Here is a 13,214-nt window from a genome sequence, read left to right on the forward strand (position 1 = left end):
TTCAACAGGGTGTTGACACACATGTTTAACCAGACACACAAATGTTCAATACACATGTCTTCTAAGAGACACATGTTCAGTGCTCGTGTCTACCTCGTAGCACGGATAACGTGATATCCATTTAAAGATAACAGAAATTTAAGATAAGAGTCTGACTTCTTGCTACCGACAAGGGACGGATCCACACAGACAACAGCTGCTGTGACGAGCGCTGTTTGTTACGGTACAGCACTGATGACGGAATCAGTATGAAGCCGAAATACACAATAATTATCACGTGTAATATGGTATTGATTCCGTCTGGGATTGTTTAATTATCATGTATGTATTAAAGTAGTACAATAAAATAATAATAATAATAATAATAATAATAATAATAATAATAATAATAATAATAATAATAATAATAATAATAATAATAATACTGTTTAATATTTACTGTTAAAAATATGTAATTTAAAAGTAATCCACAAAAATTATCCTAAAACTTCTATACGTTTCGGTCCGGCGAGGACCGAAACGTCATTAGTTCATTCATGTGGAGCGCTAAGCCCGTAGGGAGGCATTCAGCTTCGTTGTGAAAGAGGAGGGCAGATCCAGCTCCTGGAATCAAGAGCGTTCTCACTGGCATCAAGGACTCTCTCTCTCTCTCAGAGCAAACATGTTATTTGAGGCAGTGAAAAAATGAGATGAATATCGCTTATTTCTTTTTAAAATCGCAGTTATCTACTGCGAGAAACAATATATATATATATATATATGTGTGTGTGTGTGTGTGTGTGTGTGTGTGTGTGTGTGTGTGTGTGTGTGTGTGTGTGTGTGTGTGTGTGTGTGTGTGTGTGTACTCACCTAGTTGTACTCACCTAGTTGAGGTTGCGGGGGTCGAGTCCGAGCTCCTGGCCCCGCCTCTTCACTGATCGCTACTAGGTCACTCTCCCTGAGCCGTGAGCTTTATCATACCTCTGCTTAAAGCTATGTATGGATCCTGCCTCCACTACATCGCTTCCCAAACTATTCCACTTACTGACTACTCTGTGGCTGAAGAAATACTTCCTAACATCCCTGTGATTCATCTGTGTCTTCAGCTTCCATCTGTGTCCCCTTGTTACTGTGTCCAATCTCTGGAACATCCTGTCTTTGTCCACCTTGTCAATTCCTCTCAGTATTTTGTATGTCGTTATCATGTCCCCCCTATCTCTCCTGTCCTCCAGTGTCGTCAGGTTGATTTCCCTTAACCTCTCCTCGTAGGACATACCTCTTAGCTCTGGGACTAGTCTTGTTGCAAACCTTTGCACTTTCTCTAGTTTCTTTACGTGCTTGGCTAGGTGTGGGTTCCAAACTGGTGCCGCATACTCCAATATGGGCCTAACGTACACGGTGTACAGGGTCCTGAATGATTCCTTATTAAGATGTCGGAATGCTGTTCTGAGGTTTGCTAGGCGCCCATATGCTGCAGCAGTTATTTGGTTGATGTGCGCTTCAGGGGATGTGCCTGGTGTTATACTCACCCTAAGATCTTTTTCCTTGAGTGAGGTTTGTAGTCTCTGGCCCCCTAGACTGTACTCCGTCTGCGGTCTTCTTTGCCCTTCCCCAATCTTCATGACTTTGCACTTGGTGGGATTGAACTCCAGGAGCCAATTGCTGGACCAGGTCTGCAGCCTGTCCAGATCCCTTTGTAGTTCTGCCTGGTCTTCGATCGAGTGAATTCTTCTCATCAACTTCACGTCATCTGCAAACAGGGACACCTCAGAGTCTATTCCTTCCGTCATGTCGTTCACAAATACCAGAAACAGCACTGGTCTTAGGACTGACCCCTGTGGGACCCCGCTGGTCACAGATGCCCACTCTGACACCTCGCCACGTACCATGACTCGCTGCTGTCTTCCTGTCAAGTATTCCCTGATCCATTGTAGTGCCTTCCCTGTTATCCCTGCTTGGTCCTCCAGTTTTTGCACCAATCTCTTGTGTGGAACTGTGTCAAACGCCTTCTTGCAGTCCAAGAAAATGCAATCCACCCACCCTTCTCTCTCTTGTCTTACTGCTGTCACCACGTCATAGAACTCCAGTAGGTTTGTGACACAGGATTTCCCGTCCCTGAAACCATGTTGGCTGCTGTTGATGAGATCGTTCCTTTCTAGGTGTTCCACCACTCTTCTCCTGATAATTTTCTCCATGATTTTGCATACTATACATGTCAGTGACACTAGTCTGTAGTTTAATGCTTCATGTCTGTCTCCTTTTTTAAAGATTGGGACTACATTTGCTGTCTTCCATGCCTCAGGCATTCTCCCTGTTTCGATAGATGTATTGAATATTGTTGTTAGGGGTACACATAGTGCCTCTGCTCCCTCTCTCAATACCCATGGGGAGATGTTATCTGGCCCCATTGCCTTTGAGGTATCTAGCTCACTCAGAAGCCTCTTCACTTCTTCCTCGGTTGTGTGCACTGTGTCCAGCACATGGTGGTGTGCCCCACCTCTCCGTCTTTCTGGAGCCCCTTCTGTCTCCTCTGTGAACACTTCTTTGAATCTTTTGTTGAGTTCCTCACATACTTCACGGTCATTTCTTGTTGTCTCTCCTCCTTCCTTCCTTAGCCTGATTACCTGGTCCTTGACTGTTGTTTTCCTCCTGATGTGGCTGTACAACAGTTTCGGGTCAGATTTGGCTTTCGCTGCTATGTCATTTTCATATTGTCTTTGGGCCTCCCTTCTTATCTGTGCATATTCGTTTCTGGCTCTACGACTGCTCTCCTTATTCTCCTGAGTCCTTTGCCTTCTATATTTCTTCCATTCCCTAGCACACTTGGTTTTTGCCTCCCTGCACCTTTGGGTAAACCATGGGCTCATCCTAGCTTTTTCATTATTCCTGTTACCCTTGGGTACAAACCTCTCCTCAGCCTCCTTGCATTTTGTTGCTACATATTCCATCATCTCATTAACTGGCTTCCCTGCCAGTTCTCTGTCCCACTGAACCCCGTTCAGGAAGTTCCTCATTCCTATGTAGTCCCCTTTCTTGTAGTTTGGCTTCATTCGTCCTGGCCTTCCTGCTTCTCCCTCCACTTGTAGCTCTACTGTGTATTCGAAGCTTAAAACCACATGGTCACTGGCCCCAAGGGGTCTTTCATATGTGATGTCCTCGATATCTGCACTACTCAAGGTGAATACTAAGTCCAGCCTTGCTGGTTCATCCTGTCCTCTCTCTCTTGTAGTGTCCCTTACGTGTTGGCACATGAAGTTTTCCAGTACCACCTCCATCATCTTAGCCCTCCATGCATCTTGGCCCCCATGTGGGTCCAAGTTCTCCCAATCGATCTCCTTGTGGTTAAAGTCACCCATGATCAGGAGCTTTGCCCTGCATGCATGAGCTCTTCTGGCCACTCTAGCCAGTGTGTCAACCATCGCTCTATTGCTCTCGTCGTACTCTTGCTTTGGTCTCCTGCTGTTCTGCGGTGGGTTATACATCACTGCTATTACCACCTTGGGACCTCCAGAGTGAAGCGTTCCCGCTATGTAATCACTTTCTTCTCCGCTGTCTCCTCTCTCCAGCTCATCAAAATTCCAGCGATTTTTGATCAGCAATGCCACTCCTCCACCCCCCCTGTTCCCTCTGTCTTTCCTCAGGATTTGGTATCCCGTTGGAAAGATGGCATCTGTTATCATACCTGTAAGCTTGGTTTCTGTGAGAGCTATGATGTCCGGTGATGCTTCTTTGACTCTTTCATGCCACTCCTCCCACTTATTTGTTATTCCATCAGCGTTTGTGTACCATACCTTCAGTTTCCTTTCCAACACTGTGGTTTGGGGGGCCTGTGAGGGTGGGAGACCTGGTGGCATACTGTGGGATTCTATAGCTCGGTGTTGGGTGGAGGCTGTGGGTATGGACTGTAGTGTGTGTTGGGATGGTGTGATAGGTTGTATGGTTCTGAGAATAGTTGTGTGTGTGCTTGCCCTTGCTGTTCTGTTCTGCTCTGACTGACCTCTGCTGGTTCCATCCTTGTCTCTTTTCCTAGCTCCTTTCGCTTTTTTGTCCTCTCTCTCAGCTGCTGTCGTTCTGATTTTGTTCTGTCTCTGTCTAGGAACACCCTCTTGTACTCTTCCGAGTATTTCAATCGTGGTTTCTCTTGGAGGATCCTGTTCCGCACTGTTTCCGTCCTGAGAATCAGCTTGATTGGTCGGTTTCTCCCCTTCGAGTACCCCCCTATTCTCTGAAAATTTACAATCTCGTCCATCTCTTCACCTATTTCCGTGATGATTTTCTCAATCTCCTTTCTTTCTACCTGCTGCCTTTCAGTGTGTGTCCTTTCCTCTCTCTCCTGAAGCCCATGGATAAACACTGATTTTGCCCTTTCCTCCTCCCATTGCCTCACCCTCTGTGACTCTGGATCCTGCCTGTATGTGGTCAGTTTCTCCCTTGATTTTTCCAGTGGCTCTTGATAGCATGGTTGTGCCTCAGCATTCGTCCTATCACCCTCTCCATCTGCAACCAGCTGTTCTTCCCTTTCACTCCTTGGTCCTCCTTGGCAGGCTGATATGACCTTAGCATAATTCATAATTCCTTCCTTCCTGTTCGGCCTCGCAGCTTCACATGCTGTGTCTTCTCTGGTCACTGCCCCTGTAACTCGCTTCAGCCTATTTATCTCAACTTCTAGGACCCTTATCTTGGCTACTGCAGTTTCGACTTGTGCCTCCCAATTCTTTGTCTCCTTCTCCAACCTCTTTTCCAATTTCACAGAGAGCTCTTTCTCCATTTTTTCAGAAAGCTCTCCTAATTTTCTCTCCCACTCTTGTTCCATCCTTTTCCACTGCTCCTCCATCCACTCCTCCCTACCAGAACCATTCTCATCTGATCCTTGGTTCCTGCGAGTCCCCACCATTTTTTTTTTTGTGAGAGAAGAGAGAAGGGAAAGGTAGAAGGAGAGAGAGAGGGGAAGAGTGAGAAGGGAAAGGGGGAGAGAGAGTGTGAGAGGGGGGAAAGAGAGAGAAGGGAAGAGTGAGAAGGAAAAAGGGGAAGAGAGAGTGAGAGTGAGAGAGTGAGAGTAGAGAGCGGGGGATAGTGAGCAGGAAAAAGGGGAAGAGAGAGTGAGAGTGAGAGAGAGAGAGGGGGAGAGAGAGTGAAGGGAAGGGTAGGAGAGGGGGAGAGTTAGAAGGGAAAATGGGGAAGAGAGAGAGCAAGAGAGAGAGAGAGGGAGAGAGGGAGAGAGGGAGAGAGAGTGAGAGAGAGAGGGGAGAGAGAGTGAAGGGAAGGGTAGGAGAGGGGGAGAGTTAGAAGGGAAAATGGGGAAGAGAGAGAGCAAGAGAGAGAGAGAGAGAGAGGGAGAGAGAGAGAGGGAGAGAGGAAGAGAGGGAGGGAGAGAGAGACGGAGGGAGAGAGGGAGAGTGAGAGAAGGCAAAGAGAGGGGGAGAGAGAGGGGGGGAGAGAGGGGGAGAAGGGGGAAAGACGGGGGAGATGGAAGAGCGAGAGGGGAGAGAGAGGCTAGGGGGAGAGGGAGGGGAGGAGGGGAGAGAGATGGGGAAAGGGAGAGGGGAGAGATAATGGGAGGGGAGAGATGTTAGAGGGGGAGAGATGTTAGAGAGGGGGAGGTGTTAGAGGTAAGAGATGTTAGAAGGGAGAGATGGGAGAGGGAGAGGGGGGGGGAGAGGAGAAAGGTTCAGATGGTCAGTTCACAGGACGGTGTGAAATCCTGTGTATGTGTGTTTGCGTGTGTACTACAGCTTACAAGTGCTTGTTCCTGTGTGTGTATGTGTATGTGTATGTGTGTGTGTGTGTGTGTGTGTGTGTGTGTACGTGTGTGTGTGTGTGTGTGTGTGTGTGTGTGTGTGTGTACGTGTGTGTGTGTGTGTGTGTGTGTGTGTGTGTGTGTGTGTGTGTGTGTGTGTGTGTGTGTGTGTGTGTGTGTGTGTGTGTGTGTGTGTGTGTGTGTGTGTGTGTGTATGTGTGTGTGTATGTGTGTGTGTATGTGTGTGTGTGTGTGTGTGTGTGTGTGTGTGTGTACTCACCTAGTTGTACTCACCTATTTGTGGTTGCAGGGGTCGAGTCCTAGCTCCTGGCCCCGCCTCTTCACCGGTTGCTACTAGGCCCTCTCTCTCCCCGCTCCATGAGCTTTATCAAACCTCGTCTTAAAACTGTGTATGGTTCCTGCCTCCACTACGTCATTTTCTAGGCTATTCCACTGCCTTACAACTCTATGACTGAAGAAATACTTCCTACTATCTCTCTGACTCATTTGTGTCTTCAACTTCCAATTGTGGCCTCTTGTTTCTGTGTCCAATCTCTGGAACATCCTGTCTTTGTCCACCTTGTCAATTCCTCTCAGTATTTTGTATGTCGTTATCATGTCCCCCCTGACCCTCCTGTCCTCCAGTGTCGTCAGGCCGATTTCCCTTAATCTTTCTTCATAGGACATTCCCCTTAGCTCTGGAACTAACCTTGTTGCAAACCTTTGTACTTTCTCTAGTTTCTTGACGTGCTTTATCAAGTGCGGGTTCCAAACAGGTGCTGCATACTCCAGTATGGGCCTGACATACACGGTGTACAGTGTCTTGAATGATTCCTTACTAAGGTGTCGGAATGCTGTTCTCAGGTTTGCCAGGCGCCCATATGCTGCAGCAGTTATCTGATTGATGTGTGCTTCCGGAGACATGCTCGGTGTTATACTCACCCCAAGATCTTTCTCCTTGAGTGAGGTTTGCAGTCTTTGGCCACCTAGCCTATACTCTGTCTGCGGTCTTCTGTGCCCTTCCCCTATCTTCATGACTTTGCATTTGGCAGGATTAAATTCGAGAAGCCATTTGCTGGACCAGGTGTCCAGTCTGTCCAGGTCTCTTTGAAGTCCTGCCTGGTCCTCATCAGATTTAATTCTCCTCATTAACTTCACATCATCTGCAAACAGGGACACTTCTGAGTCTAACCCTTCCGTCATGTCGTTCACATATACCAAAAATAGCACTGGTCCTAGGACCGACCCCTGTGGGACCCCGCTCGTCACAGGTGCCCACTGTGATACATCATTACGTACCATGACTCGTTGTTGCCTCCCTGTCAGGTATTCTCTGATCCATTGCAGTGCCCTTCCTGTTATATGCGCCTGATGCTCTAGCTTCTGCACTAATCTCTTCCATACCTCAGTGTGTTGTGGTGTGTGTGTGTGTGTATGTGTGTGTGTGTGTATGTGTGTGTGTGTGTATGTGTATGTGTGTGTGTGTGTGTGTGTGTGTGTGTGTGTGTGTGTGTGTGTGTGTGTGTGTGTGTGTGTGTGTGTGTGTGTGTGTGTGTGTGTGTGTGTGTGTGTGTGTGCCCCCACTTCTAAGTATTCATACTGCTAATAAATACCGGTAGATACCAGTAATTCTAAGCTTACCAATACTTGTAACACTTATCGATTCTACTTCTAAAATTCAGAAAGTAGCTAGGTTGTAAAATTTAGCTTGTCTCAGCTTAAGTGTCTGACATATCCCTCACTACCGCTTTACACCTTGCACTGTCCTCTATGCTATTTCTACTCTAATTCTGGTAATGGCTTGCAGGAGTGAGTGACCAGTATCTAACAGTGATGCAGGACCAGACTCAATCTTGCAATATGCAACCTCAACAGGTGGAATACTTGCGCTGACAGCGGTGTGATGACAAGTTGCCAGAAGCTGATGACGTAGTGGTCGTACATAGGCCTTCTCTCACTATTTTGTAACTCCTTCACCCGTGATGTTTATAATCATATATGCTCATGCATCCCGCGTTCCTCAAGTGATTTCACTTTTCACTTATTACAGAATACACTTCACATTCGGTGTTACACTTTATATGTATAATGGCATACAAACTGTTGTGACGTCACTGCTTCAGTAGGCCTACTGCCACCTTCCCTTGTTGTATATTTTATTTTTTCTTTCTCCTTTTGCCTATTAACTTTTTCACTCTCACATTACGGTGCCCCACATTTCACTTGTTAACCAAACGCTGGTAATTCTTGATCACCCGTTTCCACACTCACTTTGATATTTTTATGTTTGTATCTGTGTGGCAACAGTGCCTAGTAGATCCACAACGGTTTGGCACTTTTAAAAGAAAATACTGAATTTAGGTTTCCCCTCGAATTTTTTCAACTAATAACTATAGTTATCACTCGTAGGTTTGTTCACTGACTTTGTCACTACCACTGATTACTGCTAGGGGTTGTTGCACCCCTCAAAAACACGAAGGTTCTCGGAGCCTTGTGTACCCACGTCTGCACATCTGCACGTGTGTGTGTGTGTGTGTGTGTGTGTGTGTGTGTGTGTGTGTGTGTGTGTGTGTGTGTGTGAGTGTGTGTGTGTGTGTGTGTGTGTGTGTGTGTGTGTGTGTGTGTGTGTGTGTGTGTGTGTGTGTGTGTGTGTGTGTGTGTGTGTGTGTGTGTGTGTGTGTGTGTGTGTGTGTGTGTGTGTGTGTGTGTGTGTGTGTGTGTGTGTGTGTGTGTGTGTGTGTGTGTGTGTGTGTGTGTGTGTGCGTGTGTGTGTGTGTGTGTGTGTGTGTGTGTGTGTGTGTGTGTGTGTGTGTGTGTGTGTGTGTGTACTCACCTAGTTGAGGTTGCGGGGGTCGAGTCCGAGCTCCTGGCCCCGCCTCTTCACTGATCGCTACTAGGTCACTCTCCCTGAGCCGTGAGCTTTATCATACCTCTGCTTAAAGCTATGTATGGATCCTGCCTCCACTACATCGCTTCCCAAACTATTCCACTTACTGACTACTCTGTGGCTGAAGAAATACTTCCTAACATCCCTGTGATTCATCTGTGTCTTCAGCTTCCAACTGTGTCCCCTTGTTACTGTGTCCAATCTCTGGAACATCCTGTCTTTGTCCACCTTGTCAATTCCTCTCAGTATTTTGTATGTCGTTATCATGTCCCCCCTATCTCTCCTGTCCTCCAGTGTCGTCAGGTTGATTTCCCTTAACCTCTCCTCGTAGGACATACCTCTTAGCTCTGGGACTAGTCTTGTTGCAAACCTTTGCACTTTCTCTAGTTTCTTCACATGCTTGGCAAGGTGTGGGTTCCAAACTGGTGCCGCATACTCCAATATGGGCGTAACGTACACGGTGTACAGGGTCCTGAATGATTCCTTATTAAGATGTCGGAATGCTGTTCTGAGGTTTGCTAGGCGCCCATATGCTGCAGCAGTTATTTGGTTGATGTGCGCTTCAGGAGATGTGCCTGGTGTTATACTCACCCCAAGATCTTTTTCCTTGAGTGAGGTTTGTAGTCTCTGACCCCTAGACTGTACTCCGTCTGCGGCCTTCTTTGCCCTTCCCCAATCTTCATGACATTGCACTTGGTGGGATTGAACTCCAGGAGCCAATTGCTGGACCAGGTCTGCAGCCTGTCCAGATCCCTTTGTAGTTCTGCCTGGTCTTCGATCGAGTGAATTCTTCTCATCAACTTCACGTCATCTGCAAACAGGGACACCTCAGAGTCTATTCCTTCCGTCATGTCGTTCACAAATACCAGAAACAGCACTGGTCCTAGGACTGACCCCTGCGGGACCCCACTGGTCACAGGTGCCCACTCTGACACCTCGCCACGTACCATGACTCGCTGCTGTCTTCCTGTGTGTGTGTGTGTGTGTGTGTGTGTGTAAGAACGATTGGTGGAATGATGATGTAAAGTGAGAAGTAAGAGAAAAAAGTTAACATGTAAGAGGATTTTACAAAGTAGAAGTGATGCAAGGAGGGACGAGTATTTGGGGAGAAAAAAGAGAGGTTAAGAGAGTGGTGAAGCAATGTAAAACGAGAGAAAATGAGAGAGTGGGTGAGATGTTATCAAGAAATTTCGTTGAAAATAAAAAAAAGTTTTGGAGTGAGATTAATAAGTTGAGAAAACCTTGGGAAAGAATGGATTTGTTAGTTAAATATAGGAGAGAAGAGTTATTAAATAGATAGTTAGAGGTATCGGAAAGATGGAGGGAATATTTTGAGGAATTGTTAAATGTTGATGAAGATAGGGAAGCTGTGATTTCGTGTATAGGGCAAGGAGGAATAACATCTTGTAGGAGTGAGGAAGAGCCAGTTGTGAGTGTGGGGGAAGTTCGTGAGGCAGTAGGTAAAATGAAAGGGGGTAAGGCAGCCGGGATTGATGGGATAAAGATAGAAATGTTAAAAGCAGGTGGGGATATAGTTTTGGAGTGGTTGGTGCAATTATTTAATAAATGTATGGAAGAGGGTAAGGTACCTAGGGATTGGCAGAGAGCATGCATAGTTCCTTTGTATAAAGGCAAAGAGGACAAAAGAGAGTGCAAAATTATAGGGGGATAAGTCTGTTGAGTATACCTGGCAAAGTGTATGGTAGAGTTATTATTGAAAGAATTAAGAGTAAGACGGAGAATAGGATAGCAGATGAACAAGGAGGCTTTAGGAAAGGTAGAGGGTGTGTGGACCAGGTGTTTACAGTGAAACAAATAAGTGAACAGTATTTAGATAAGGGAAAAGAGGTTTTTGTGGCATTTATGGATTTGGAAAAGGCGTATGACAGGGTTGATAGGGGGGCAATGTGGCATATGTTGCAGGTGTATGGTGTAGGAGGTAGGTTACTGAAAGCAGTGAAGAGTTTTTACGAGGATAGTGAGGCTCAAGTTAGAGTATATAGGAGAGAGGGACACCAGGTCCCAGTAAAAGTAGGCCTAAGACAAGGATGTGTGATGTCACCGTGGTTGTTCAATATATTTATAGATGGAAAAATATATCTTTAAACGTATAAGAGAAAATTTTAGAAAGGACTTAATTTTAAATGAGTTCTTGTTAATTGACCAAATTTGATTTTTCGGCACGACACACGCACACACATACACACACATACATACACACACACACACACACACACACACACACACACACACACACACTCACACACACACACATTATATATATATTTATCTATATCTATCTATCTATCTATATCTATCTATCTATCTATCTATCTATCTATATATATATATATATATATATATATATATATATATATATATACATATATATATATATATATATATATATATATATATATACATATAATATATATATATATAATATATATATATATATATATATATATATATATATATATATAATATATATATATATATATATATATATATATATATATATATATATATATATATATATTATTTATTTATTTATATATATATATATATATATATATATATATATATATATATATATATATATATATATATATATATATATATATATATATATATATATATATATATATATATGAAATTAAGACACATGTGCAACATCTGGGTATCTTTATTGTAGACGTTTCGCCATCCAGTGGCTTTATCAATACAAATTCTAGGACATAACTTGAAGACAGTAGAACTATGTACAGAAGATGAGGTAATCAGTCCCTCAACCTAGGAGTAGGTGCGAAGAGCACCGTAGTCGTGGAGATTTTGAAGCAAAAGAAAGGAGCCTGGCGCTTACATAGTAACGTCAGGTGTAGCAGACGAGGGCACAGTCACTGGTAGGCGGGATTCCCCAGTGGAAGTAGGTCCTTCCCAAAGAGATGGGTTAGTTGTAGTAGTAGTTGTCGTAGCCGTGAAGGTTATGTACATGTCCTATATAAGCGCCAGGCTCCTTTCTTCTGCTTCAGAATCTCCACGACTATGGTGCTGTTCTCACCTACTCCTAGGTTGAGGGACTGATTACCTCATCTTCTGTACATAGTTCTACTGTCTTCAGTTATGTCCTAGAATTTGTATTGATAAAGCCACTGGATGGCGAAACGTCTACAATAAAGATACCCAGATGTTGCACATGTGTCTTAATTTCATCTTGTCGGTATTATATACCATTCTTGATGATAAATTAGACACATGTGCAACTCTTGGGTATCTTTATTGAGGAAACGTTTCGCCACACAGTGGCTTCATCAGTCCATACATAGGAGAAACTTGAAGAACAGGAGGAGAATGAGGTAATCAGTCCCTCAACCTTGAGTCGATGTGTTCAGTCCATCAATCTTGAGTAGAATACGGCAGATGAGCGGAGAAGGAGCTTATAAACCGTATGGCAGGAGAGGTGCAGCAGTCATAGGTGGTGTCACATTTGTTCAATGTGGAAGTAGGTTGTACCCAAGAATTAGTTAGGCAAGCGAAGAATTCCTAAGTATTAAGATCCCAAGAAGTTGCAGTGTCTGACAGGTTTGTTGATGAATGGTTCAGAGAACCGACATGTTGATAAATTAGACACATGTGCAACTCTTGGGTATCTTTATTGAGGGAACGTTTCGCCACACAGTGGCTTCATCAGTCCATACATAGGAGAAACTTGAAGAACAGGAGGAGAATGAGGTAATCAGTCCCTCAACCTTGAGTCGATGTGGTCAGTCCATCAATCTTGAGTAGAATGCATACCTTTCTTACACACACACACACACACACACATATGTATATGTATATATATATATATATATATATATATATATATATATATATATGTATATATATATATATATATATATATATATATATATATATGTATATATATATATGTATATATATATATATGTATATATATATATGTATATATATATATATGTATATATATATATATGTATATATATATATATATATGTATATATATATATGTATATGTATATATATATATATATATATGTATATATATATATATGTATATATATATATATATATATATATATATATATATATATATATGTATATATATATATATATATATATATATATATATAAGAACATAAGAACATAAGAACGAAGGAACACTGCAGCAGGCCTACTGGCCCATGCGAGGCAGGTCCAAGTCTCCTACCGGCTTAAGCCAATGCACCCAACCTAGTCAGGTCAGGTCACCTTGACTTAAGGGAGGAACACGGCAACCGTCCTGGTAACACAAGCTAATCAGGTCCAACTCACACCCACCCACACCCACTCATGTATTTATCCAACCTATTTTTAAAGCTACACAACGTTTTGGCCTCTAGGACTGTACTTGGGAGTTTGTTCCACTCATCCACAACTCTATTACCAAACCAGTACTTTCCTATATCCTTCCTGAATCTGAATTTTTCTAACTTAAAACCATTGCTGCGAGTCCTGTCTAGGCTAGATATTTTCAGCACACTATTTACATCCCCTTTATTTATTCCTGTCTTCCATTTATACACCTCAATCATATTCCCCCTAATTCTACGT

Source organism: Cherax quadricarinatus, chromosome 48 (assembly GCF_038502225.1).
Source record: "Cherax quadricarinatus isolate ZL_2023a chromosome 48, ASM3850222v1, whole genome shotgun sequence".
In the NCBI taxonomy this organism is placed as follows: domain Eukaryota; kingdom Metazoa; phylum Arthropoda; class Malacostraca; order Decapoda; family Parastacidae; genus Cherax; species Cherax quadricarinatus.